Below are 21,215 nucleotides of genomic sequence, written 5' to 3'. Positions count from 1 at the left end.
CGAGTGTACAAGGATGGAGTGAGCGTGTCCGTCGTTTCCGTAGTGTAGCGGTTATCACGTCTGCTTCACACGCAGAAGGTCCCCGGTTCGATCCCGGGCGGGAACAGTATTTTCCTGCCTATGTCGCATACTACTCCAGTGAGCCACGTCATGTGTGGATCTGCTGCATGTACCTTCGTCATGCAAGTGCCGCATTTATTGAATTTTTAAGTTACGATGGCAACCTTGTTACAAGTTGTCTGTGAAGCAAGCCTGAAAGCAGTAGTTTCCGTCGTGTAGCGGTTATCACGTCTGCCTAACACGCAGAAGGTCCCCGGTTCGATCCCGGGCGGAAACACTTTTTCATCACTTTAAACCGACAAGCATTTGCTACGATCTGTACCGAAACCTTGGTAATCACCTTCATACGTCGGACCAGAGGGTCAGTTCCTTAGAGCAAATATGAAATTAGCTTTACATTGACGGGCAGTTTTTTGCGCTGACTCAGCCACCGACGTGCGACCAGTTTGCACAAAACGCTAGGGCTCGTCCGGGATTTGAACCCGGGACCTCCTGCACCCTAAGCAGGAATCATACCCCTAGACCAACGAGCCCTGTGACAGCGCGAGCGCCAAATATTCCAGCAAACTGCGTCCCTCGAAGTCGTCCAGGGTGCTCTTCGAGTCTGGTGCGGCTGGCGGGATGGGGGAGGTGCTCTCTGCCGGCAGTGCTGTTCTTCGACAGACTGTGTAGCGACACAATGGGTCATGGGCAGCACCGTTCTCGGAGGTGCCGTGGCCCGCGGTCGGCGGCCTCCCAGCGCTATTGGCATCTTCATGTAAAGCTGCAGCTGGGCTCGCACTGCCTGCTGCTAAGGAGGTGATTGTTTTTGCTAATGTGACTTGCAATAACGACTGCGCGAAACGCCGCTATCTCGTTCGGGATGCTACGACAGACACCCTCTCGAGCACCCCGAAGACTTGTTGAGCCCTCGGCAGCGATGGGTTTTAGGCTGTCAAAAGAACTATGGTGTGTGCATGCGCGGGCCAAAGAAAGGCTGAGGCGCCTTCGAGTGTACAAGGATGGAGTGAGCGTGTCCGTCGTTTCCGTAGTGTAGCGGTTATCACGTCTGCTTCACACGCACAAGGTCCCCGGTTCGATCCCGGGCGGGAACAGTATTTTCCTGCCTATGTCGCATACTACTCCAGTGAGCCACGTCATGTGTGGATCTGCTGCATGTACCTTCGTCATGCAAGTGCCGCATTTATTGAATTTTTAAGTTACGATGGCAACCTTGTTACAAGTTGTCTGTGAAGCAAGCCTGAAAGCAGTAGTTTCCGTGGTGTAGCGGTTATCACTTCTGCCTAACACGCAGAAGGTCCCCGGTTCGATCCCGGGCGGAAACACTTTTTCATCACTTTAAACCGACAAGCATTTGCTACGATCTGTACCGAAACCTTGGTAATCACCTTCATACGTCGGACCAGAGGGTCAGTTCCTTAGAGCAAATATGAAATTAGCTTTACATTGACGGGCAGTTTTTTGCGCTGACTCAGCCACCGACGTGCGACCAGTTTGCACAAAACGCTAGGGCTCGTCCGGGATTTGAACCCGGGACCTCCTGCACCCTAAGCAGGAATCATACCCCTAGACCAACGAGCCCTGTGACAGCGCGAGCGCCAAATATTCCAGCAAACTGCGTCCCTCGAAGTCGTCCAGGGTGCTCTTCGAGTCTGGTGCGGCTGGCGGGATGGGGGAGGTGCTCTCTGCCGGCAGTGCTGTTCTTCGACAGACTGTGTAGCGACACAATGGGTCATGGGCAGCACCGTTCTCGGAGGTGCCGTGGCCCGCGGTCGGCGGCCTCCCAGCGCTATTGGCATCTTCATGTAAAGCTGCAGCTGGGCTCGCACTGCCTGCTGCTAAGGAGGTGATTGTTTTTGCTAATGTGACTTGCAATAACGACTGCGCGAAACGCCGCTATCTCGTTCGGGATGCTACGACAGACACCCTCTCGAGCACCCCGAAGACTTGTTGAGCCCTCGGCAGCGATGGGTTTTAGGCTGTCAAAAGAACTATGGTGTGTGCATGCGCGGGCCAAAGAAAGGCTGAGGCGCCTTCGAGTGTACAAGGATGGAGTGAGCGTGTCCGTCGTTTCCGTAGTGTAGCGGTTATCACGTCTGCTTCACACGCACAAGGTCCCCGGTTCGATCCCGGGCGGGAACAGTATTTTCCTGCCTATGTCGCATACTACTCCAGTGAGCCACGTCATGTGTGGATCTGCTGCATGTACCTTCGTCATGCAAGTGCCGCATTTATTGAATTTTTAAGTTACGATGGCAACCTTGTTACAAGTTGTCTGTGAAGCAAGCCTGAAAGCAGTAGTTTCCGTGGTGTAGCGGTTATCACTTCTGCCTAACACGCAGAAGGTCCCCGGTTCGATCCCGGGCGGAAACACTTTTTCATCACTTTAAACCGACAAGCATTTGCTACGATCTGTACCGAAACCTTGGTAATCACCTTCATACGTCGGACCAGAGGGTCAGTTCCTTAGAGCAAATATGAAATTAGCTTTACATTGACGGGCAGTTTTTTGCGCTGACTCAGCCACCGACGTGCGACCAGTTTGCACAAAACGCTAGGGCTCGTCCGGGATTTGAACCCGGGACCTCCTGCACCCTAAGGAGGAATCATACCCCTAGACCAACGAGCCCTGTGACAGCGCGAGCGCCAAATATTCCAGCAAACTGCGTCCCTCGAAGTCGTCCAGGGTGCTCTTCGAGTCTGGTGCGGCTGGCGGGATGGGGGAGGTGCTCTCTGCCGGCAGTGCTGTTCTTCGACAGACTGTGTAGCGACACAATGGGTCATGGGCAGCACCGTTCTCGGAGGTGCCGTGGCCCGCGGTCGGCGGCCTCCCAGCGCTATTGGCATCTTCATGTAAAGCTGCAGCTGGGCTCGCACTGCCTGCTGCTAAGGAGGTGATTGTTTTTGCTAATGTGACTTGCAATAACGACTGCGCGAAACGCCGCTATCTCGTTCGGGATGCTACGACAGACACCCTCTCGAGCACCCCGAAGACTTGTTGAGCCCTCGGCAGCGATGGGTTTTAGGCTGTCAAAAGAACTATGGTGTGTGCATGCGCGGGCCAAAGAAAGGCTGAGGCGCCTTCGAGTGTACAAGGATGGAGTAAGCGTGTCCGTCGTTTCCGTAGTGTAGCGGTTATCACGTCTGCTTCACACGCAGAAGGTCCCCGGTTCGATCCCGGGCGGGAACAGTATTTTCCTGCCTATGTCGCATACTACTCCAGTGAGCCACGTCATGTGTGGATCTGCTGCATGTACCTTCGTCATGCAAGTGCCGCATTTATTGAATTTTTAAGTTACGATGGCAACCTTGTTACAAGTTGTCTGTGAAGCAAGCCTGAAAGCAGTAGTTTCCGTGGTGTAGCGGTTATCACGTCTGCCTAACACGCAGAAGGTCCCCGGTTCGATCCCGGGCGGAAACACTTTTTCATCACTTTAAACCGACAAGCATTTGCTACGATCTGTACCGAAACCTTGGTAATCACCTTCATACGTCGGACCAGAGGGTCAGTTCCTTAGAGCAAATATGAAATTAGCTTTACATTGACGGGCAGTTTTTTGCGCTGACTCAGCCACCGACGTGCGACCAGTTTGCACAAAACGCTAGGGCTCGTCCGGGATTTGAACCCGGGACCTCCTGCACCCTAAGCAGGAATCATACCCCTAGACCAACGAGCCCTGTGACAGCGCGTGGCCAAATATTCCAGCAAACTGCGTCCCTCGAAGTCGTCCAGGGTGCTCTTCGAGTCTGGTGCGGCTGGCGGGATGGGGGAGGTGCTCTCTGCCGGCAGTGCTGTTCTTCGACAGACTGTGTAGCGACACAATGGGTCATGGGCAGCACCGTTCTCGGAGGTGCCGTGGCCCGCGGTCGGCGGCCTCCCAGCGCTATTGGCATCTTCATGTAAAGCTGCAGCTGGGCTCGCACTGCCTGCTGCTAAGGAGGTGATTGTTTTTGCTAATGTGACTTGCAATAACGACTGCGCGAAACGCCGCTATCTCGTTCGGGATGCTACGACAGACACCCTCTCGAGCACCCCGAAGACTTGTTGAGCCCTCGGCAGCGATGGGTTTTAGGCTGTCAAAAGAACTATGGTGTGTGCATGCGCGGGCCAAAGAAAGGCTGAGGCGCCTTCGAGTGTACAAGGATGGAGTGAGCGTGTCCGTCGTTTCCGTAGTGTAGCGGTTATCACGTCTGCTTCACACGCACAAGGTCCCCGGTTCGATCCCGGGCGGGAACAGTATTTTCCTGCCTATGTCGCATACTACTCCAGTGAGCCACGTCATGTGTGGATCTGCTGCATGTACCTTCGTCATGCAAGTGCCGCATTTATTGAATTTTTAAGTTACGATGGCAACCTTGTTACAAGTTGTCTGTGAAGCAAGCCTGAAAGCAGTAGTTTCCGTGGTGTAGCGGTTATCACTTCTGCCTAACACGCAGAAGGTCCCCGGTTCGATCCCGGGCGGAAACACTTTTTCATCACTTTAAACCGACAAGCATTTGCTACGATCTGTACCGAAACCTTGGTAATCACCTTCATACGTCGGACCAGAGGGTCAGTTCCTTAGAGCAAATATGAAATTAGCTTTACATTGACGGGCAGTTTTTTGCGCTGACTCAGCCACCGACGTGCGACCAGTTTGCACAAAACGCTAGGGCTCGTCCGGGATTTGAACCCGGGACCTCCTGCACCCTAAGCAGGAATCATACCCCTAGACCAACGAGCCCTGTGACAGCGCGAGCGCCAAATATTCCAGCAAACTGCGTCCCTCGAAGTCGTCCAGGGTGCTCTTCGAGTCTGGTGCGGCTGGCGGGATGGGGGAGGTGCTCTCTGCCGGCAGTGCTGTTCTTCGACAGACTGTGTAGCGACACAATGGGTCATGGGCAGCACCGTTCTCGGAGGTGCCGTGGCCCGCGGTCGGCGGCCTCCCAGCGCTATTGGCATCTTCATGTAAAGCTGCAGCTGGGCTCGCACTGCCTGCTGCTAAGGAGGTGATTGTTTTTGCTAATGTGACTTGCAATAACGACTGCGCGAAACGCCGCTATCTCGTTCGGGATGCTACGACAGACACCCTCTCGAGCACCCCGAAGACTTGTTGAGCCCTCGGCAGCGATGGGTTTTAGGCTGTCAAAAGAACTATGGTGTGTGCATGCGCGGGCCAAAGAAAGGCTGAGGCGCCTTCGAGTGTACAAGGATGGAGTGAGCGTGTCCGTCGTTTCCGTAGTGTAGCGGTTATCACGTCTGCTTCACACGCACAAGGTCCCCGGTTCGATCCCGGGCGGGAACAGTATTTTCCTGCCTATGTCGCATACTACTCCAGTGAGCCACGTCATGTGTGGATCTGCTGCATGTACCTTCGTCATGCAAGTGCCGCATTTATTGAATTTTTAAGTTACGATGGCAACCTTGTTACAAGTTGTCTGTGAAGCAAGCCTGAAAGCAGTAGTTTCCGTGGTGTAGCGGTTATCACTTCTGCCTAACACGCAGAAGGTCCCCGGTTCGATCCCGGGCGGAAACACTTTTTCATCACTTTAAACCGACAAGCATTTGCTACGATCTGTACCGAAACCTTGGTAATCACCTTCATACGTCGGACCAGAGGGTCAGTTCCTTAGAGCAAATATGAAATTAGCTTTACATTGACGGGCAGTTTTTTGCGCTGACTCAGCCACCGACGTGCGACCAGTTTGCACAAAACGCTAGGGCTCGTCCGGGATTTGAACCCGGGACCTCCTGCACCCTAAGCAGGAATCATACCCCTAGACCAACGAGCCCTGTGACAGCGCGAGCGCCAAATATTCCAGCAAACTGCGTCCCTCGAAGTCGTCCAGGGTGCTCTTCGAGTCTGGTGCGGCTGGCGGGATGGGGGAGGTGCTCTCTGCCGGCAGTGCTGTTCTTCGACAGACTGTGTAGCGACACAATGGGTCATGGGCAGCACCGTTCTCGGAGGTGCCGTGGCCCGCGGTCGGCGGCCTCCCAGCGCTATTGGCATCTTCATGTAAAGCTGCAGCTGGGCTCGCACTGCCTGCTGCTAAGGAGGTGATTGTTTTTGCTAATGTGACTTGCAATAACGACTGCGCGAAACGCCGCTATCTCGTTCGGGATGCTACGACAGACACCCTCTCGAGCACCCCGAAGACTTGTTGAGCCCTCGGCAGCGATGGGTTTTAGGCTGTCAAAAGAACTATGGTGTGTGCATGCGCGGGCCAAAGAAAGGCTGAGGCGCCTTCGAGTGTACAAGGATGGAGTGAGCGTGTCCGTCGTTTCCGTAGTGTAGCGGTTATCACGTCTGCTTCACACGCAGAAGGTCCCCGGTTCGATCCCGGGCGGGAACAGTATTTTCCTGCCTATGTCGCATACTACTCCAGTGAGCCACGTCATGTGTGGATCTGCTGCATGTACCTTCGTCATGCAAGTGCCGCATTTATTGAATTTTTAAGTTACGATGGCAACCTTGTTACAAGTTGTCTGTGAAGCAAGCCTGAAAGCAGTAGTTTCCGTGGTGTAGCGGTTATCACGTCTGCCTAACACGCAGAAGGTCCCAGGTTCGATCCCGGGCGGAAACACTTTTTCATCACTTTAAACCGACAAGCATTTGCTACGATCTGTACCGAAACCTTGGTAATCACCTTCATACGTCGGACCAGAGGGTCAGTTCCTTAGAGCAAATATGAAATTAGCTTTACATTGACGGGCAGATTTTTGCGCTGACTCAGCCACCGACGTGCGACCAGTTTGCACAAAACGCTAGGGCTCGTCCGGGATTTGAACCCGGGACCTCCTGCACCCTAAGCAGGAATCATACCCCTAGACCAACGAGCCCTGTGACAGCGCGAGCGCCAAATATTCCAGCAAACTGCGTCTCTCGAAGTCGTCCAGGGTGCTCTTCGAGTCTGGTGCGGCTGGCGGGATGGGGGAGGTGCTCTCTGCCGGCAGTGCTGTTCTTCGACAGACTGTGTAGCGACACAATGGGTCATGGGCAGCACCGTTCTCGGAGGTGCCGTGGCCCGCGGTCGGCGGCCTCCCAGCGCTATTGGCATCTTCATGTAAAGCTGCAGCTGGGCTCGCACTGCCTGCTGCTAAGGAGGTGATTGTTTTTGCTAATGTGACTTGCAATAACGACTGCGCGAAACGCCGCTATCTCGTTCGGGATGCTACGACAGACACCCTCTCGAGCACCCCGAAGACTTGTTGAGCCCTCGGCAGCGATGGGTTTTAGGCTGTCAATAGAACTATGGTGTGTGCATGCGCGGGCCAAAGAAAGGCTGAGGCGCCTTCGAGTGTACAAGGATGGAGTGAGCGTGTCCGTTGTTTCCGTAGTGTAGCGGTTATCACGTCTGCTTCACACGCAGAAGGTCCCCGGTTCGATCCCGGGCGGGAACAGTATTTTCCTGCCTATGTCGCATACTACTCCAGTGAGCCACGTCATGTGTGGATCTGCTGCATGTACCTTCGTCATGCAAGTGCCGCATTTATTGAATTTTTAAGTTACGATGGCAACCTTGTTACAAGTTGTCTGTGAAGCAAGCCTGAAAGCAGTAGTTTCCGTGGTGTAGCGGTTATCACGTCTGCCTAACACGCAGAAGGTCCCCGGTTCGATCCCGGGCGGAAACACTTTTTCATCACTTTAAACCGACAAGCATTTGCTACGATCTGTACCGAAACCTTGGTAATCGCCTTCATACGTCGGACCAGAGGGTCAGTTCCTTAGAGCAAATATGAAATTAGCTTTACATTGACGGGCAGTTTTTTGCGCTGACTCAGCCACCGACGTGCGACCAGTTTGCACAAAACGCTAGGGCTCGTCCGGGATTTGAACCCGGGACCTCCTGCACCCTAAGGAGGAATCATACCCCTAGACCAACGAGCCCTGTGACAGCGCGAGCGCCAAATATTCCAGCAAACTGCGTCCCTCGAAGTCGTCCAGGGTGCTCTTCGAGTCTGGTGCGGCTGGCGGGATGGGGGAGGTGCTCTCTGCCGGCAGTGCTGTTCTTCGACAGACTGTGTAGCGACACAATGGGTCATGGGCAGCACCGTTCTCGGAGGTGCCGTGGCCCGCGGTCGGCGGCCTCCCAGCGCTATTGGCATCTTCATGTAAAGCTGCAGCTGGGCTCGCACTGCCTGCTGCTAAGGAGGTGATTGTTTTTGCTAATGTGACTTGCAATAACGACTGCGCGAAACGCCGCTATCTCGTTCGGGATGCTACGACAGACACCCTCTCGAGCACCCCGAAGACTTGTTGAGCCCTCGGCAGCGATGGGTTTTAGGCTGTCAAAAGAACTATGGTGTGTGCATGCGCGGGCCAAAGAAAGGCTGAGGCGCCTTCGAGTGTACAAGGATGGAGTGAGCGTGTCCGTCGTTTCCGTAGTGTAGCGGTTATCACGTCTGCTTCACACGCAGAAGGTCCCCGGTTCGATCCCGGGCGGGAACAGTATTTTCCTGCCTATGTCGCATACTACTCCAGTGAGCCACATCATGTGTGGATCTGCTGCATGTACCTTCGTCATGCAAGTGCCGCATTTATTGAATTTTTAAGTTACGATGGCAACCTTGTTACAAGTTGTCTGTGAAGCAAGCCTGAAAGCAGTAGTTTCCGTGGTGTAGCGGTTATCACGTCTGCCTAACACGCAGAAGGTCCGCGGTTCGATCCCGGGCGGAAACACTTTTTCATCACTTTAAACCGACAAGCATTTGCTACGATCTGTACCGAAACCTTGGTAATCACCTTCATACGTCGGACCAGAGGGTCAGTTCCTTAGAGCAAATATGAAATTAGCTTTACATTGACGGGCAGTTTTTTGCGCTGACTCAGCCACCGACGTGCGACCAGTTTGCACAAAACGCTAGGGCTCGTCCGGGATTTGAACCCGGGACCTCCTGCACCCTAAGCAGGAATCATACCCCTAGACCAACGAGCCCTGTGACAGCGCGAGCGCCAAATATTCCAGCAAACTGCGTCCCTCGAAGTCGTCCAGGGTGCTCTTCGAGTCTGGTGCGGCTGGCGGGATGGGGGAGGTGCTCTCTGCCGGCAGTGCTGTTCTTCGACAGACTGTGTAGCGACACAATGGGTCATGGGCAGCACCGTTCTCGGAGGTGCCGTGGCCCGCGGTCGGCGGCCTCCCAGCGCTATTGGCATCTTCATGTAAAGCTGCAGCTGGGCTCGCACTGCCTGCTGCTAAGGAGGTGATTGTTTTTGCTAATGTGACTTGCAATAACGACTGCGCGAAACGCCGCTATCTCGTTCGGGATGCTACGACAGACACCCTCTCGAGCACCCCGAAGACTTGTTGAGCCCTCGGCAGCGATGGGTTTTAGGCTGTCAAAAGAACTATGGTGTGTGCATGCGCGGGCCAAAGAAAGGCTGAGGCGCCTTTGAGTGTACAAGGATGGAGTGAGCGTGTCCGTCGTTTCCGTACTGTAGCGGTTATCACGTCTGCTTCACACGCAGAAGGTCCCCGGTTCGATCCCGGGCGGGAACAGTATTTTCCTGCCTATGTCGCATACTACTCCAGTGAGCCACGTCATGTGTGGATCTGCTGCATGTACCTTCGTCATGCAAGTGCCGCATTTATTGAATTTTTAAGTTACGATGGCAACCTTGTTACAAGTTGTCTGTGAAGCAAGCCTGAAAGCAGTAGTTTCCGTGGTGTAGCGGTTATCACGTCTGCCTAACACGCAGAAGGTCCCCGGTTCGATCCCGGGCGGAAACACTTTTTCATCACTTTAAACCGACAAGCATTTGCTACGATCTGTACCGAAACCTTGGTAATCACCTTCATACGTCGGACCAGAGGGTCAGTTCCTTAGAGCAAATATGAAATTAGCTTTACATTGACGGGCAGTTTTTTGCGCTGACTCAGCCACCGACGTGCGACCAGTTTGCACAAAACGCTAGGGCTCGTCCGGGATTTGAACCCGGGACCTCCTGCACCCTAAGCAGGAATCATACCCCTAGACCAACGAGCCCTGTGACAGCGCGAGCGCCAAATATTCCAGCAAACTGCGTCCCTCGAAGTCGTCCAGGGTGCTCTTCGAGTCTGGTGCGGCTGGCGGGATGGGGGAGGTGCTCTCTGCCGGCAGTGCTGTTCTTCGACAGACTGTGTAGCGACACAATGGGTCATGGGCAGCACCGTTCTCGGAGGTGCCGTGGCCCGCGGTCGGCGGCCTCCCAGCGCTATTGGCATCTTCATGTAAAGCTGCAGCTGGGCTCGCACTGCCTGCTGCTAAGGAGGTGATTGTTTTTGCTAATGTGACTTGCAATAACGACTGCGCGAAACGCCGCTATCTCGTTCGGGATGCTACGACAGACACCGTCTCGAGCACCCCGAAGACTTGTTGAGCCCTCGGCAGCGATGGGTTTTAGGCTGTCAAAAGAACTATGGTGTGTGCATGCGCGGGCCAAAGAAAGGCTGAGGCGCCTTCGAGTGTACAAGGATGGAGTGAGCGTGTCCGTCGTTTCCGTAGTGTAGCGGTTGTCACGTCTGCTTCACACGCAGAAGGTCCCCGGTTCGATCCCGGGCGGGAACAGTATTTTCCTGCCTATGTCGCATACTACTCCAGTGAGCCACGTCATGTGTGGATCTGCTGCATGTACCTTCGTCATGCAAGTGCCGCATTTATTGAATTTTTAAGTTACGATGGCAACCTTGTTACAAGTTGTCTGTGAAGCAAGCCTGAAAGCAGTAGTTTCCGTGGTGTAGCGGTTATCACTTCTGCCTAACACGCAGAAGGTCCCCGGTTCGATCCCGGGCGGAAACACTTTTTCATCACTTTAAACCGACAAGCATTTGCTACGATCTGTACCGAAACCTTGGTAATCACCTTCATACGTCGGACCAGAGGGTCAGTTCCTTAGAGCAAATATGAAATTAGCTTTACATTGACGGGCAGTTTTTTGCGCTGACTCAGCCACCGACGTGCGACCAGTTTGCACAAAACGCTAGGGCTCGTCCGGGATTTGAACCCGGGACCTCCTGCACCCTAAGCAGGAATCATACCCCTAGACCAACGAGCCCTGTGACAGCGCGAGCGCCAAATATTCCAGCAAACTGCGTCCCTCGAAGTCGTCCAGGGTGCTCTTCGAGTCTGGTGCGGCTGGCGGGATGGGGGAGGTGCTCTCTGCCGGCAGTGCTGTTCTTCGACAGACTGTGTAGCGACACAATGGGTCATGGGCAGCACCGTTCTCGGAGGTGCCGTGGCCCGCGGTCGGCGGCCTCCCAGCGCTATTGGCATCTTCATGTAAAGCTGCAGCTGGGCTCGCACTGCCTGCTGCTAAGGAGGTGATTGTTTTTGCTAATGTGACTTGCAATAACGACTGCGCGAAACGCCGCTATCTCGTTCGGGATGCTACGACAGACACCCTCTCGAGCACCCCGAAGACTTGTTGAGCCCTCGGCAGCGATGGGTTTTAGGCTGTCAAAAGAACTATGGTGTGTGCATGCGCGGGCCAAAGAAAGGCTGAGGCGCCTTCGAGTGTACAAGGATGGAGTAAGCGTGTCCGTCGTTTCCGTAGTGTAGCGGTTATCACGTCTGCTTCACACGCAGAAGGTCCCCGGTTCGATCCCGGGCGGGAACAGTATTTTCCTGCCTATGTCGCATACTACTCCAGTGAGCCACGTCATGTGTGGATCTGCTGCATGTACCTTCGTCATGCAAGTGCCGCATTTATTGAATTTTTAAGTTACGATGGCAACCTTGTTACAAGTTGTCTGTGAAGCAAGCCTGAAAGCAGTAGTTTCCGTGGTGTAGCGGTTATCACGTCTGCCTAACACGCAGAAGGTCCCCGGTTCGATCCCGGGCGGAAACACTTTTTCATCACTTTAAACCGACAAGCATTTGCTACGATCTGTACCGAAACCTTGGTAATCACCTTCATACGTCGGACCAGAGGGTCAGTTCCTTAGAGCAAATATGAAATTAGCTTTACATTGACGGGCAGTTTTTTGCGCTGACTCAGCCACCGACGTGCGACCAGTTTGCACAAAACGCTAGGGCTCGTCCGGGATTTGAACCCGGGACCTCCTGCACCCTAAGCAGGAATCATACCCCTAGACCAACGAGCCCTGTGACAGCGCGAGCGCCAAATATTCCAGCAAACTGCGTCCCTCGAAGTCGTCCAGGGTGCTCTTCGAGTCTGGTGCGGCTGGCGGGATGGGGGAGGTGCTCTCTGCCGGCAGTGCTGTTCTTCGACAGACTGTGTAGCGACACAATGGGTCATGGGCAGCACCGTTCTCGGAGGTGCCGTGGCCCGCGGTCGGCGGCCTCCCAGCGCTATTGGCATCTTCATGTAAAGCTGCAGCTGGGCTCGCACTGCCTGCTGCTAAGGAGGTGATTGTTTTTGCTAATGTGACTTGCAATAACGACTGCGCGAAACGCCGCTATCTCGTTCGGGATGCTACGACAGACACCCTCTCGAGCACCCCGAAGACTTGTTGAGCCCTCGGCAGCGATGGGTTTTAGGCTGTCAAAAGAACTATGGTGTGTGCATGCGCGGGCCAAAGAAAGGCTGAGGCGCCTTCGAGTGTACAAGGATGGAGTGAGCGTGTCCGTCGTTTCCGTAGTGTAGCGGTTATCACGTCTGCTTCACACGCAGAAGGTCCCCGGTTCGATCCCGGGCGGGAACAGTATTTTCCTGCCTATGTCGCATACTACTCCAGTGAGCCACGTCATGTGTGGATCTGCTGCATGTACCTTCGTCATGCAAGTGCCGCATTTATTGAATTTTTAAGTTACGATGGCAACCTTGTTACAAGTTGTCTGTGAAGCAAGCCTGAAAGCAGTAGTTTCCGTGGTGTAGCGGTTATCACGTCTGCCTAACACGCAGAAGGTCCCCGGTTCGATCCCGGGCGGAAACACTTTTTCATCACTTTAAACCGACAAGCATTTGCTACGATCTGTACCGAAACCTTGGTAATCACCTTCATACGTCGGACCAGAGGGTCAGTTCCTTAGAGCAAATATGAAATTAGCTTTACATTGACGGGCAGTTTTTTGCGCTGACTCAGCCACCGACGTGCGACCAGTTTGCACAAAACGCTAGGGCTCGTCCGGGATTTGAACCCGGGACCTCCTGCACCCTAAGCAGGAATCATACCCCTAGACCAACGAGCCCTGTGACAGCGCGAGCGCCAAATATTCCAGCAAACTGCGTCCCTCGAAGTCGTCCAGGGTGCTCTTCGAGTCTGGTGCGGCTGGCGGGATGGGGGAGGTGCTCTCTGCCGGCAGTGCTGTTCTTCGACAGACTGTGTAGCGACACAATGGGTCATGGGCAGCACCGTTCTCGGAGGTGCCGTGGCCCGCGGTCGGCGGCCTCCCAGCGCTATTGGCATCTTCATGTAAAGCTGCAGCTGGGCTCGCACTGCCTGCTGCTAAGGAGGTGATTGTTTTTGCTAATGTGACTTGCAATAACGACTGCGCGAAACGCCGCTATCTCGTTCGGGATGCTACGACAGACACCCTCTCGAGCACCCCGAAGACTTGTTGAGCCCTCGGCAGCGATGGGTTTTAGGCTGTCAAAAGAACTATGGTGTGTGCATGCGCGGGCCAAAGAAAGCCTGAGGCGCCTTCGAGTGTACAAGGATGGAGTGAGCGTGTCCGTCGTTTCCGTAGTGTAGCGGTTATCACGTCTGCTTCACACGCAGAAGGTCCCCGGTTCGATCCCGGGCGGGAACAGTATTTTCCTGCCTATGTCGCATACTACTCCAGTGAGCCACGTCATGTGTGGATCTGCTGCATGTACCTTCGTCATGCAAGTGCCGCATTTATTGAATTTTTAAGTTACGATGGCAACCTTGTTACAAGTTGTCTGTGAAGCAAGCCTGAAAGCAGTAGTTTCCGTGGTGTAGCGGTTATCACGTCTGCCTAACACGCAGAAGGTCCCCGGTTCGATCCCGGGCGGAAACACTTTTTCATCACTTTAAACCGACAAGCATTTGCTACGATCTGTACCGAAACCTTGGTAATCACCTTCATACGTCGGACCAGAGGGTCAGTTCCTTAGAGCAAATATGAAATTAGCTTTACATTGACGGGCAGTTTTTTGCGCTGACTCAGCCACCGACGTGCGACCAGTTTGCACAAAACGCTAGGGCTCGTCCGGGATTTGAACCCGGGACCTCCTGCACCCTAAGCAGGAATCATACCCCTAGACCAACGAGCCCTGTGACAGCGCGAGCGCCAAATATTCCAGCAAACTGCGTCCCTCGAAGTCGTCCAGGGTGCTCTTCGAGTCTGGTGCGGCTGGCGGGATGGGGGAGGTGCTCTCTGCCGGCAGTGCTGTTCTTCGACAGACTGTGTAGCGACACAATGGGTCATGGGCAGCACCGTTCTCGGAGGTGCCGTGGCCCGCGGTCGGCGGCCTCCCAGCGCTATTGGCATCTTCATGTAAAGCTGCAGCTGGGCTCGCACTGCCTGCTGCTAAGGAGGTGATTGTTTTTGCTAATGTGACTTGCAATAACGACTGCGCGAAACGCCGCTATCTCGTTCGGGATGCTACGACAGACACCCTCTCGAGCACCCCGAAGACTTGTTGAGCCCTCGGCAGCGATGGGTTTTAGGCTGTCAAAAGAACTATGGTGTGTGCATGCGCGGGCCAAAGAAAGGCTGAGGCGCCTTCGAGTGTACAAGGATGGAGTAAGCGTGTCCGTCGTTTCCGTAGTGTAGCGGTTATCACGTCTGCTTCACACGCAGAAGGTCCCCGGTTCGATCCCGGGCGGGAACAGTATTTTCCTGCCTATGTCGCATACTACTCCAGTGAGCCACGTCATGTGTGGATCTGCTGCATGTACCTTCGTCATGCAAGTGCCGCATTTATTGAATTTTTAAGTTACGATGGCAACCTTGTTACAAGTTGTCTGTGAAGCAAGCCTGAAAGCAGTAGTTTCCGTGGTGTAGCGGTTATCACGTCTGCCTAACACGCAGAAGGTCCCCGGTTCGATCCCGGGCGGAAACACTTTTTCATCACTTTAAACCGACAAGCATTTGCTACGATCTGTACCGAAACCTTGGTAATCACCTTCATACGTCGGACCAGAGGGTCAGTTCCTTAGAGCAAATATGAAATTAGCTTTACATTGACGGGCAGTTTTTTGCGCTGACTCAGCCACCGACGTGCGACCAGTTTGCACAAAACGCTAGGGCTCGTCCGGGATTTGAACCCGGGACCTCCTGCACCCTAAGCAGGAATCATACCCCTAGACCAACGAGCCCTGTGACAGCGCGAGCGCCAAATATTCCAGCAAACTGCGTCCCTCGAAGTCGTCCAGGGTGCTCTTCGAGTCTGGTGCGGCTGGCGGGATGGGGGAGGTGCTCTCTGCCGGCAGTGCTGTTCTTCGACAGACTGTGTAGCGACACAATGGGTCATGGGCAGCACCGTTCTCGGAGGTGCCGTGGCCCGCGGTCGGCGGCCTCCCAGCGCTATTGGCATCTTCATGTAAAGCTGCAGCTGGGCTCGCACTGCCTGCTGCTAAGGAGGTGATTGTTTTTGCTAATGTGACTTGCAATAACGACTGCGCGAAACGCCGCTATCTCGTTCGGGATGCTACGACAGACACCCTCTCGAGCACCCCGAAGACTTGTTGAGCCCTCGGCAGCGATGGGTTTTAGGCTGTCAAAAGAACTATGGTGTGTGCATGCGCGGGCCAAAGAAAGGCTGAGGCGCCTTCGAGTGTACAAGGATGGAGTGAGCGTGTCCGTCGTTTCCGTAGTGTAGCGGTTATCACGTCTGCTTCACACGCAGAAGGTCCCCGGTTCGATCCCGGGCGGGAACAGTATTTTCCTGCCTATGTCGCATACTACTCCAGTGAGCCACGTCATGTGTGGATCTGCTGCATGTACCTTCGTCATGCAAGTGCCGCATTTATTGAATTTTTAAGTTACGATGGCAACCTTGTTACAAGTTGTCTGTGAAGCAAGCCTGAAAGCAGTAGTTTCCGTGGTGTAGCGGTTATCACGTCTGCCTAACACGCAGAAGGTCCCCGGTTCGATCCCGGGCGGAAACACTTTTTCATCACTTTAAACCGACAAGCATTTGCTACGATCTGTACCGAAACCTTGGTAATCACCTTCATACGTCGGACCAGAGGGTCAGTTCCTTAGAGCAAATATGAAATTAGCTTTACATTGACGGGCAGTTTTTTGCGCTGACTCAGCCACCGACGTGCGACCAGTTTGCACAAAACGCTAGGGCTCGTCCGGGATTTGAACCCGGGACCTCCTGCACCCTAAGCAGGAATCATACCCCTAGACCAACGAGCCCTGTGACAGCGCGAGCGCCAAATATTCCAGCAAACTGCGTCCCTCGAAGTCGTCCAGGGTGCTCTTCGAGTCTGGTGCGGCTGGCGGGATGGGGGAGGTGCTCTCTGCCGGCAGTGCTGTTCTTCGACAGACTGTGTAGCGACACAATGGGTCATGGGCAGCACCGTTCTCGGAGGTGCCGTGGCCCGCGGTCGGCGGCCTCCCAGCGCTATTGGCATCTTCATGTAAAGCTGCAGCTGGGCTCGCACTGCCTGCTGCTAAGGAGGTGATTGTTTTTGCTAATGTGACTTGCAATAACGACTGCGCGAAACGCCGCTATCTCGTTCGGGATGCTACGACAGACACCCTCTCGAGCACCCCGAAGACTTGTTGAGCCCTCGGCAGCGATGGGTTTTAGGCTGTCAAAAGAACTATGGTGTGTGCATGCGCGGGCCAAAGAAAGGCTGAGGCGCCTTCGAGTGTACAAGGATGGAGTGAGCGTGTCCGTCGTTTCCGTAGTGTAGCGGTTATCACGTCTGCTTCACACGCAGAAGGTCCCCGGTTCGATCCCGGGCGGGAACAGTATTTTCCTGCCTATGTCGCATACTACTCCAGTGAGCCACGTCATGTGTGGATCTGCTGCATGTACCTTCGTCATGCAAGTGCCGCATTTATTGAATTTTTAAGTTACGATGGCAACCTTGTTACAAGTTGTCTGTGAAGCAAGCCTGAAAGCAGTAGTTTCCGTCGTGTAGCGGTTATCACGTCTGCCTAACACGCAGAAGGTCCCCGGTTCGATCCCGGGCGGAAACACTTTTTCATCACTTTAAACCGACAAGCATTTGCTACGATCTGTACCGAAACCTTGGTAATCACCTTCATACGTCGGACCAGAGGGTCAGTTCCTTAGAGCAAATATGAAATTAGCTTTACATTGACGGGCAGTTTTTTGCGCTGACTCAGCCACCGACGTGCGACCAGTTTGCACAAAACGCTAGGGCTCGTCCGGGATTTGAACCCGGGACCTCCTGCACCCTAAGCAGGAATCATACCCCTAGACCAACGAGCCCTGTGACAGCGCGAGCGCCAAATATTCCAGCAAACTGCGTCCCTCGAAGTCGTCCAGGGTGCTCTTCGAGTCTGGTGCGGCTGGCGGGATGGGGGAGGTGCTCTCTGCCGGCAGTGCTGTTCTTCGACAGACTGTGTAGCGACACAATGGGTCATGGGCAGCACCGTTCTCGGAGGTGCCGTGGCCCGCGGTCGGCGGCCTCCCAGCGCTATTGGCATCTTCATGTAAAGCTGCAGCTGGGCTCGCACTGCCTGCTGCTAAGGAGGTGATTGTTTTTGCTAATGTGACTTGCAATAACGACTGCGCGAAACGCCGCTATCTCGTTCGGGATGCTACGACAGACACCCTCTCGAGCACCCCGAAGACTTGTTGAGCCCTCGGCAGCGATGGGTTTTAGGCTGTCAAAAGAACTATGGTGTGTGCATGCGCGGGCCAAAGAAAGGCTGAGGCGCCTTCGAGTGTACAAGGATGGAGTGAGCGTGTCCGTCGTTTCCGTAGTGTAGCGGTTATCACGTCTGCTTCACACGCAGAAGGTCCCCGGTTCGATCCCGGGCGGGAACAGTATTTTCCTGCCTATGTCGCATACTACTCCAGTGAGCCACGTCATGTGTGGATCTGCTGCATGTACCTTCGTCATGCAAGTGCCGCATTTATTGAATTTTTAAGTTACGATGGCAACCTTGTTACAAGTTGTCTGTGAAGCAAGCCTGAAAGCAGTAGTTTCCGTGGTGTAGCGGTTATCACGTCTGCCTAACACGCAGAAGGTCCCCGGTTCGATCCCGGGCGGAAACACTTTTTCATCACTTTAAACCGACAAGCATTTGCTACGATCTGTACCGAAACCTTGGTAATCACCTTCATACGTCGGACCAGAGGGTCAGTTCCTTAGAGCAAATATGAAATTAGCTTTACATTGACGGGCAGTTTTTTGCGCTGACTCAGCCACCGACGTGCGACCAGTTTGCACAAAACGCTAGGGCTCGTCCGGGATTTGAACCCGGGACCTCCTGCACCCTAAGCAGGAATCATACCCCTAGACCAACGAGCCCTGTGACAGCGCGAGCGCCAAATATTCCAGCAAACTGCGTCCCTCGAAGTCGTCCAGGGTGCTCTTCGAGTCTGGTGCGGCTGGCGGGATGGGGGAGGTGCTCTCTGCCGGCAGTGCTGTTCTTCGACAGACTGTGTAGCGACACAATGGGTCATGGGCAGCACCGTTCTCGGAGGTGCCGTGGCCCGCGGTCGGCGGCCTCCCAGCGCTATTGGCATCTTCATGTAAAGCTGCAGCTGGGCTCGCACTGCCTGCTGCTAAGGAGGTGATTGTTTTTGCTAATGTGACTTGCAATAACGACTGCGCGAAACGCCGCTATCTCGTTCGGGATGCTACGACAGACACCCTCTCGAGCACCCCGAAGACTTGTTGAGCCCTCGGCAGCGATGGGTTTTAGGCTGTCAAAAGAACTATGGTGTGTGCATGCGCGGGCCAAAGAAAGGCTGAGGCGCCTTCGAGTGTACAAGGATGGAGTGAGCGTGTCCGTCGTTTCCGTAGTGTAGCGGTTATCACGTCTGCTTCACACGCAGAAGGTCCCCGGTTCGATCCCGGGCGGGAACAGTATTTTCCTGCCTATGTCGCATACTACTCCAGTGAGCCACGTCATGTGTGGATCTGCTGCATGTACCTTCGTCATGCAAGTGCCGCATTTATTGAATTTTTAAGTTACGATGGCAACCTTGTTACAAGTTGTCTGTGAAGCAAGCCTGAAAGCAGTAGTTTCCGTCGTGTAGCGGTTATCACGTCTGCCTAACACGCAGAAGGTCCCCGGTTCGATCCCGGGCGGAAACACTTTTTCATCACTTTAAACCGACAAGCATTTGCTACGATCTGTACCGAAACCTTGGTAATCACCTTCATACGTCGGACCAGAGGGTCAGTTCCTTAGAGCAAATATGAAATTAGCTTTACATTGACGGGCAGTTTTTTGCGCTGACTCAGCCACCGACGTGCGACCAGTTTGCACAAAACGCTAGGGCTCGTCCGGGATTTGAACCCGGGACCTCCTGCACCCTAAGCAGGAATCATACCCCTAGACCAACGAGCCCTGTGACAGCGCGAGCGCCAAATATTCCAGCAAACTGCGTCCCTCGAAGTCGTCCAGGGTGCTCTTCGAGTCTGGTGCGGCTGGCGGGATGGGGGAGGTGCTCTCTGCCGGCAGTGCTGTTCTTCGACAGACTGTGTAGCGACACAATGGGTCATGGGCAGCACCGTTCTCGGAGGTGCCGTGGCCCGCGGTCGGCGGCCTCCCAGCGCTATTGGCATCTTCATGTAAAGCTGCAGCTGGGCTCGCACTGCCTGCTGCTAAGGAGGTGATTGTTTTTGCTAATGTGACTTGCAATAACGACTGCGCGAAACGCCGCTATCTCGTTCGGGATGCTACGACAGACACCCTCTCGAGCACCCCGAAGACTTGTTGAGCCCTCGGCAGCGATGGGTTTTAGGCTGTCAAAAGAACTATGGTGTGTGCATGCGCGGGCCAAAGAAAGGCTGAGGCGCCTTCGAGTGTACAAGGATGGAGTGAGCGTGTCCGTCGTTTCCGTAGTGTAGCGGTTATCACGTCTGCTTCACACGCAGAAGGTCCCCGGTTCGATCCCGGGCGGGAACAGTATTTTCCTGCCTATGTCGCATACTACTCCAGTGAGCCACGTCATGTGTGGATCTGCTGCATGTACCTTCGTCATGCAAGTGCCGCATTTATTGAATTTTTAAGTTACGATGGCAACCTTGTTACAAGTTGTCTGTGAAGCAAGCCTGAAAGCAGTAGTTTCCGTGGTGTAGCGGTTATCACGTCTGCCTAACACGCAGAAGGTCCCCGGTTCGATCCCGGGCGGAAACACTTTTTCATCACTTTAAACCGACAAGCATTTGCTACGATCTGTACCGAAACCTTGGTAATCACCTTCATACGTCGGACCAGAGGGTCAGTTCCTTAGAGCAAATATGAAATTAGCTTTACATTGACGGGCAGTTTTTTGCGCTGACTCAGCCACCGACGTGCGACCAGTTTGCACAAAACGCTAGGGCTCGTCCGGGATTTGAACCCGGGACCTCCTGCACCCTAAGCAGGAATCATACCCCTAGACCAACGAGCCCTGTGACAGCGCGAGCGCCAAATATTCCAGCAAACTGCGTCCCTCGAAGTCGTCCAGGGTGCTCTTCGAGTCTGGTGCGGCTGGCGGGATGGGGGAGGTGCTCTCTGCCGGCAGTGCTGTTCTTCGACAGACTGTGTAGCGACACAATGGGTCATGGGCAGCACCGTTCTCGGAGGTGCCGTGGCCCGCGGTCGGCGGCCTCCCAGCGCTATTGGCATCTTCATGTAAAGCTGCAGCTGGGCTCGCACTGCCTGCTGCTAAGGAGGTGATTGTTTTTGCTAATGTGACTTGCAATAACGACTGCGCGAAACGCCGCTATCTCGTTCGGGATGCTACGACAGACACCCTCTCGAGCACCCCGAAGACTTGTTGAGCCCTCGGCAGCGATGGGTTTTAGGCTGTCAAAAGAACTATGGTGTGTGCATGCGCGGGCCAAAGAAAGGCTGAGGCGCCTTCGAGTGTACAAGGATGGAGTGAGCGTGTCCGTCGTTTCCGTAGTGTAGCGGTTATCACGTCTGCTTCACACGCAGAAGGTCCCCGGTTCGATCCCGGGCGGGAACAGTATTTTCCTGCCTATGTCGCATACTACTCCAGTGAGCCACGTCATGTGTGGATCTGCTGCATGTACCTTCGTCATGCAAGTGCCGCATTTATTGAATTTTTAAGTTACGATGGCAACCTTGTTACAAGTTGTCTGTGAAGCAAGCCTGA

The 21,215-nt window shown here is 54.3% G+C and overlaps 61 non-coding genes across 61 annotated transcripts; 41 read left to right on the top strand and 20 right to left on the bottom strand.

The window, feature by feature from the left end:
- The first annotated feature begins 33 nt into the window (after nucleotides 1-33).
- On the top strand, nucleotides 34-106 carry Trnav-cac (transfer RNA valine (anticodon CAC)). The gene has a single exon. It is a non-coding gene; the product is annotated as a tRNA-Val (tRNA).
- A 158-nt stretch (nucleotides 107-264) lies between these two features.
- On the top strand, nucleotides 265-337 carry Trnav-aac (transfer RNA valine (anticodon AAC)). The gene has a single exon. It is a non-coding gene; the product is annotated as a tRNA-Val (tRNA).
- A 184-nt stretch (nucleotides 338-521) lies between these two features.
- On the bottom strand, nucleotides 522-593 carry Trnap-agg (transfer RNA proline (anticodon AGG)). Its single transcript has one exon. It is a non-coding gene; the product is annotated as a tRNA-Pro (tRNA).
- A 488-nt stretch (nucleotides 594-1,081) lies between these two features.
- Nucleotides 1,082-1,154, top strand: Trnav-cac (transfer RNA valine (anticodon CAC)). The gene has a single exon. It is a non-coding gene; the product is annotated as a tRNA-Val (tRNA).
- Nucleotides 1,155-1,312: 158 nt separating this feature from the next.
- On the top strand, nucleotides 1,313-1,385 carry Trnav-aac (transfer RNA valine (anticodon AAC)). The gene has a single exon. It is a non-coding gene; the product is annotated as a tRNA-Val (tRNA).
- A 184-nt stretch (nucleotides 1,386-1,569) lies between these two features.
- Trnap-agg (transfer RNA proline (anticodon AGG)) lies at nucleotides 1,570-1,641 on the bottom strand. Its single transcript has one exon. It is a non-coding gene; the product is annotated as a tRNA-Pro (tRNA).
- A 488-nt stretch (nucleotides 1,642-2,129) lies between these two features.
- Nucleotides 2,130-2,202, top strand: Trnav-cac (transfer RNA valine (anticodon CAC)). The gene has a single exon. It is a non-coding gene; the product is annotated as a tRNA-Val (tRNA).
- Nucleotides 2,203-2,360: 158 nt separating this feature from the next.
- Trnav-aac (transfer RNA valine (anticodon AAC)) lies at nucleotides 2,361-2,433 on the top strand. The gene has a single exon. It is a non-coding gene; the product is annotated as a tRNA-Val (tRNA).
- A 184-nt stretch (nucleotides 2,434-2,617) lies between these two features.
- Trnap-agg (transfer RNA proline (anticodon AGG)) lies at nucleotides 2,618-2,689 on the bottom strand. The gene has a single exon. It is a non-coding gene; the product is annotated as a tRNA-Pro (tRNA).
- A 488-nt stretch (nucleotides 2,690-3,177) lies between these two features.
- Trnav-cac (transfer RNA valine (anticodon CAC)) lies at nucleotides 3,178-3,250 on the top strand. Its single transcript has one exon. It is a non-coding gene; the product is annotated as a tRNA-Val (tRNA).
- Nucleotides 3,251-3,408: 158 nt separating this feature from the next.
- Trnav-aac (transfer RNA valine (anticodon AAC)) lies at nucleotides 3,409-3,481 on the top strand. Its single transcript has one exon. It is a non-coding gene; the product is annotated as a tRNA-Val (tRNA).
- A 184-nt stretch (nucleotides 3,482-3,665) lies between these two features.
- On the bottom strand, nucleotides 3,666-3,737 carry Trnap-agg (transfer RNA proline (anticodon AGG)). The gene has a single exon. It is a non-coding gene; the product is annotated as a tRNA-Pro (tRNA).
- Nucleotides 3,738-4,224: 487 nt separating this feature from the next.
- Nucleotides 4,225-4,297, top strand: Trnav-cac (transfer RNA valine (anticodon CAC)). The gene has a single exon. It is a non-coding gene; the product is annotated as a tRNA-Val (tRNA).
- A 158-nt stretch (nucleotides 4,298-4,455) lies between these two features.
- Nucleotides 4,456-4,528, top strand: Trnav-aac (transfer RNA valine (anticodon AAC)). The gene has a single exon. It is a non-coding gene; the product is annotated as a tRNA-Val (tRNA).
- A 184-nt stretch (nucleotides 4,529-4,712) lies between these two features.
- On the bottom strand, nucleotides 4,713-4,784 carry Trnap-agg (transfer RNA proline (anticodon AGG)). The gene has a single exon. It is a non-coding gene; the product is annotated as a tRNA-Pro (tRNA).
- A 488-nt stretch (nucleotides 4,785-5,272) lies between these two features.
- Nucleotides 5,273-5,345, top strand: Trnav-cac (transfer RNA valine (anticodon CAC)). Its single transcript has one exon. It is a non-coding gene; the product is annotated as a tRNA-Val (tRNA).
- A 158-nt stretch (nucleotides 5,346-5,503) lies between these two features.
- On the top strand, nucleotides 5,504-5,576 carry Trnav-aac (transfer RNA valine (anticodon AAC)). The gene has a single exon. It is a non-coding gene; the product is annotated as a tRNA-Val (tRNA).
- Nucleotides 5,577-5,760: 184 nt separating this feature from the next.
- On the bottom strand, nucleotides 5,761-5,832 carry Trnap-agg (transfer RNA proline (anticodon AGG)). The gene has a single exon. It is a non-coding gene; the product is annotated as a tRNA-Pro (tRNA).
- Nucleotides 5,833-6,320: 488 nt separating this feature from the next.
- On the top strand, nucleotides 6,321-6,393 carry Trnav-cac (transfer RNA valine (anticodon CAC)). Its single transcript has one exon. It is a non-coding gene; the product is annotated as a tRNA-Val (tRNA).
- Nucleotides 6,394-6,551: 158 nt separating this feature from the next.
- Nucleotides 6,552-6,624, top strand: Trnav-aac (transfer RNA valine (anticodon AAC)). Its single transcript has one exon. It is a non-coding gene; the product is annotated as a tRNA-Val (tRNA).
- Nucleotides 6,625-6,808: 184 nt separating this feature from the next.
- On the bottom strand, nucleotides 6,809-6,880 carry Trnap-agg (transfer RNA proline (anticodon AGG)). Its single transcript has one exon. It is a non-coding gene; the product is annotated as a tRNA-Pro (tRNA).
- A 488-nt stretch (nucleotides 6,881-7,368) lies between these two features.
- Nucleotides 7,369-7,441, top strand: Trnav-cac (transfer RNA valine (anticodon CAC)). The gene has a single exon. It is a non-coding gene; the product is annotated as a tRNA-Val (tRNA).
- Nucleotides 7,442-7,599: 158 nt separating this feature from the next.
- Trnav-aac (transfer RNA valine (anticodon AAC)) lies at nucleotides 7,600-7,672 on the top strand. The gene has a single exon. It is a non-coding gene; the product is annotated as a tRNA-Val (tRNA).
- Nucleotides 7,673-7,856: 184 nt separating this feature from the next.
- Nucleotides 7,857-7,928, bottom strand: Trnap-agg (transfer RNA proline (anticodon AGG)). The gene has a single exon. It is a non-coding gene; the product is annotated as a tRNA-Pro (tRNA).
- A 488-nt stretch (nucleotides 7,929-8,416) lies between these two features.
- On the top strand, nucleotides 8,417-8,489 carry Trnav-cac (transfer RNA valine (anticodon CAC)). Its single transcript has one exon. It is a non-coding gene; the product is annotated as a tRNA-Val (tRNA).
- A 158-nt stretch (nucleotides 8,490-8,647) lies between these two features.
- Nucleotides 8,648-8,720, top strand: Trnav-aac (transfer RNA valine (anticodon AAC)). The gene has a single exon. It is a non-coding gene; the product is annotated as a tRNA-Val (tRNA).
- Nucleotides 8,721-8,904: 184 nt separating this feature from the next.
- On the bottom strand, nucleotides 8,905-8,976 carry Trnap-agg (transfer RNA proline (anticodon AGG)). The gene has a single exon. It is a non-coding gene; the product is annotated as a tRNA-Pro (tRNA).
- A 488-nt stretch (nucleotides 8,977-9,464) lies between these two features.
- On the top strand, nucleotides 9,465-9,537 carry Trnav-cac (transfer RNA valine (anticodon CAC)). The gene has a single exon. It is a non-coding gene; the product is annotated as a tRNA-Val (tRNA).
- Nucleotides 9,538-9,695: 158 nt separating this feature from the next.
- Nucleotides 9,696-9,768, top strand: Trnav-aac (transfer RNA valine (anticodon AAC)). The gene has a single exon. It is a non-coding gene; the product is annotated as a tRNA-Val (tRNA).
- Nucleotides 9,769-9,952: 184 nt separating this feature from the next.
- On the bottom strand, nucleotides 9,953-10,024 carry Trnap-agg (transfer RNA proline (anticodon AGG)). Its single transcript has one exon. It is a non-coding gene; the product is annotated as a tRNA-Pro (tRNA).
- Nucleotides 10,025-10,512: 488 nt separating this feature from the next.
- On the top strand, nucleotides 10,513-10,585 carry Trnav-cac (transfer RNA valine (anticodon CAC)). The gene has a single exon. It is a non-coding gene; the product is annotated as a tRNA-Val (tRNA).
- A 158-nt stretch (nucleotides 10,586-10,743) lies between these two features.
- Nucleotides 10,744-10,816, top strand: Trnav-aac (transfer RNA valine (anticodon AAC)). Its single transcript has one exon. It is a non-coding gene; the product is annotated as a tRNA-Val (tRNA).
- A 184-nt stretch (nucleotides 10,817-11,000) lies between these two features.
- On the bottom strand, nucleotides 11,001-11,072 carry Trnap-agg (transfer RNA proline (anticodon AGG)). The gene has a single exon. It is a non-coding gene; the product is annotated as a tRNA-Pro (tRNA).
- A 488-nt stretch (nucleotides 11,073-11,560) lies between these two features.
- Nucleotides 11,561-11,633, top strand: Trnav-cac (transfer RNA valine (anticodon CAC)). The gene has a single exon. It is a non-coding gene; the product is annotated as a tRNA-Val (tRNA).
- A 158-nt stretch (nucleotides 11,634-11,791) lies between these two features.
- Trnav-aac (transfer RNA valine (anticodon AAC)) lies at nucleotides 11,792-11,864 on the top strand. Its single transcript has one exon. It is a non-coding gene; the product is annotated as a tRNA-Val (tRNA).
- A 184-nt stretch (nucleotides 11,865-12,048) lies between these two features.
- Trnap-agg (transfer RNA proline (anticodon AGG)) lies at nucleotides 12,049-12,120 on the bottom strand. The gene has a single exon. It is a non-coding gene; the product is annotated as a tRNA-Pro (tRNA).
- A 488-nt stretch (nucleotides 12,121-12,608) lies between these two features.
- Trnav-cac (transfer RNA valine (anticodon CAC)) lies at nucleotides 12,609-12,681 on the top strand. Its single transcript has one exon. It is a non-coding gene; the product is annotated as a tRNA-Val (tRNA).
- Nucleotides 12,682-12,839: 158 nt separating this feature from the next.
- Trnav-aac (transfer RNA valine (anticodon AAC)) lies at nucleotides 12,840-12,912 on the top strand. The gene has a single exon. It is a non-coding gene; the product is annotated as a tRNA-Val (tRNA).
- A 184-nt stretch (nucleotides 12,913-13,096) lies between these two features.
- On the bottom strand, nucleotides 13,097-13,168 carry Trnap-agg (transfer RNA proline (anticodon AGG)). Its single transcript has one exon. It is a non-coding gene; the product is annotated as a tRNA-Pro (tRNA).
- A 488-nt stretch (nucleotides 13,169-13,656) lies between these two features.
- Trnav-cac (transfer RNA valine (anticodon CAC)) lies at nucleotides 13,657-13,729 on the top strand. The gene has a single exon. It is a non-coding gene; the product is annotated as a tRNA-Val (tRNA).
- A 158-nt stretch (nucleotides 13,730-13,887) lies between these two features.
- On the top strand, nucleotides 13,888-13,960 carry Trnav-aac (transfer RNA valine (anticodon AAC)). Its single transcript has one exon. It is a non-coding gene; the product is annotated as a tRNA-Val (tRNA).
- Nucleotides 13,961-14,144: 184 nt separating this feature from the next.
- Trnap-agg (transfer RNA proline (anticodon AGG)) lies at nucleotides 14,145-14,216 on the bottom strand. Its single transcript has one exon. It is a non-coding gene; the product is annotated as a tRNA-Pro (tRNA).
- A 488-nt stretch (nucleotides 14,217-14,704) lies between these two features.
- On the top strand, nucleotides 14,705-14,777 carry Trnav-cac (transfer RNA valine (anticodon CAC)). Its single transcript has one exon. It is a non-coding gene; the product is annotated as a tRNA-Val (tRNA).
- Nucleotides 14,778-14,935: 158 nt separating this feature from the next.
- Trnav-aac (transfer RNA valine (anticodon AAC)) lies at nucleotides 14,936-15,008 on the top strand. Its single transcript has one exon. It is a non-coding gene; the product is annotated as a tRNA-Val (tRNA).
- Nucleotides 15,009-15,192: 184 nt separating this feature from the next.
- Nucleotides 15,193-15,264, bottom strand: Trnap-agg (transfer RNA proline (anticodon AGG)). Its single transcript has one exon. It is a non-coding gene; the product is annotated as a tRNA-Pro (tRNA).
- A 488-nt stretch (nucleotides 15,265-15,752) lies between these two features.
- Trnav-cac (transfer RNA valine (anticodon CAC)) lies at nucleotides 15,753-15,825 on the top strand. The gene has a single exon. It is a non-coding gene; the product is annotated as a tRNA-Val (tRNA).
- Nucleotides 15,826-15,983: 158 nt separating this feature from the next.
- Trnav-aac (transfer RNA valine (anticodon AAC)) lies at nucleotides 15,984-16,056 on the top strand. Its single transcript has one exon. It is a non-coding gene; the product is annotated as a tRNA-Val (tRNA).
- A 184-nt stretch (nucleotides 16,057-16,240) lies between these two features.
- Nucleotides 16,241-16,312, bottom strand: Trnap-agg (transfer RNA proline (anticodon AGG)). Its single transcript has one exon. It is a non-coding gene; the product is annotated as a tRNA-Pro (tRNA).
- A 488-nt stretch (nucleotides 16,313-16,800) lies between these two features.
- Nucleotides 16,801-16,873, top strand: Trnav-cac (transfer RNA valine (anticodon CAC)). Its single transcript has one exon. It is a non-coding gene; the product is annotated as a tRNA-Val (tRNA).
- Nucleotides 16,874-17,031: 158 nt separating this feature from the next.
- On the top strand, nucleotides 17,032-17,104 carry Trnav-aac (transfer RNA valine (anticodon AAC)). Its single transcript has one exon. It is a non-coding gene; the product is annotated as a tRNA-Val (tRNA).
- A 184-nt stretch (nucleotides 17,105-17,288) lies between these two features.
- Nucleotides 17,289-17,360, bottom strand: Trnap-agg (transfer RNA proline (anticodon AGG)). Its single transcript has one exon. It is a non-coding gene; the product is annotated as a tRNA-Pro (tRNA).
- A 488-nt stretch (nucleotides 17,361-17,848) lies between these two features.
- On the top strand, nucleotides 17,849-17,921 carry Trnav-cac (transfer RNA valine (anticodon CAC)). Its single transcript has one exon. It is a non-coding gene; the product is annotated as a tRNA-Val (tRNA).
- Nucleotides 17,922-18,079: 158 nt separating this feature from the next.
- On the top strand, nucleotides 18,080-18,152 carry Trnav-aac (transfer RNA valine (anticodon AAC)). Its single transcript has one exon. It is a non-coding gene; the product is annotated as a tRNA-Val (tRNA).
- Nucleotides 18,153-18,336: 184 nt separating this feature from the next.
- Nucleotides 18,337-18,408, bottom strand: Trnap-agg (transfer RNA proline (anticodon AGG)). Its single transcript has one exon. It is a non-coding gene; the product is annotated as a tRNA-Pro (tRNA).
- Nucleotides 18,409-18,896: 488 nt separating this feature from the next.
- Trnav-cac (transfer RNA valine (anticodon CAC)) lies at nucleotides 18,897-18,969 on the top strand. The gene has a single exon. It is a non-coding gene; the product is annotated as a tRNA-Val (tRNA).
- Nucleotides 18,970-19,127: 158 nt separating this feature from the next.
- On the top strand, nucleotides 19,128-19,200 carry Trnav-aac (transfer RNA valine (anticodon AAC)). The gene has a single exon. It is a non-coding gene; the product is annotated as a tRNA-Val (tRNA).
- A 184-nt stretch (nucleotides 19,201-19,384) lies between these two features.
- On the bottom strand, nucleotides 19,385-19,456 carry Trnap-agg (transfer RNA proline (anticodon AGG)). Its single transcript has one exon. It is a non-coding gene; the product is annotated as a tRNA-Pro (tRNA).
- A 488-nt stretch (nucleotides 19,457-19,944) lies between these two features.
- Trnav-cac (transfer RNA valine (anticodon CAC)) lies at nucleotides 19,945-20,017 on the top strand. Its single transcript has one exon. It is a non-coding gene; the product is annotated as a tRNA-Val (tRNA).
- Nucleotides 20,018-20,175: 158 nt separating this feature from the next.
- Nucleotides 20,176-20,248, top strand: Trnav-aac (transfer RNA valine (anticodon AAC)). Its single transcript has one exon. It is a non-coding gene; the product is annotated as a tRNA-Val (tRNA).
- Nucleotides 20,249-20,432: 184 nt separating this feature from the next.
- Trnap-agg (transfer RNA proline (anticodon AGG)) lies at nucleotides 20,433-20,504 on the bottom strand. The gene has a single exon. It is a non-coding gene; the product is annotated as a tRNA-Pro (tRNA).
- Nucleotides 20,505-20,992: 488 nt separating this feature from the next.
- Nucleotides 20,993-21,065, top strand: Trnav-cac (transfer RNA valine (anticodon CAC)). Its single transcript has one exon. It is a non-coding gene; the product is annotated as a tRNA-Val (tRNA).
- Nucleotides 21,066-21,215: the final 150 nt, after the last annotated feature.

The sequence above is a fragment of the Schistocerca nitens genome, chromosome 2 (genome assembly GCF_023898315.1).
Source record: "Schistocerca nitens isolate TAMUIC-IGC-003100 chromosome 2, iqSchNite1.1, whole genome shotgun sequence".
Classification (NCBI taxonomy): Eukaryota; Metazoa; Arthropoda; class Insecta; order Orthoptera; family Acrididae; genus Schistocerca; species Schistocerca nitens.
Note: the sequence above shows the minus strand (reverse complement) of the source record. Positions and strands in the feature narration are given on the sequence as shown.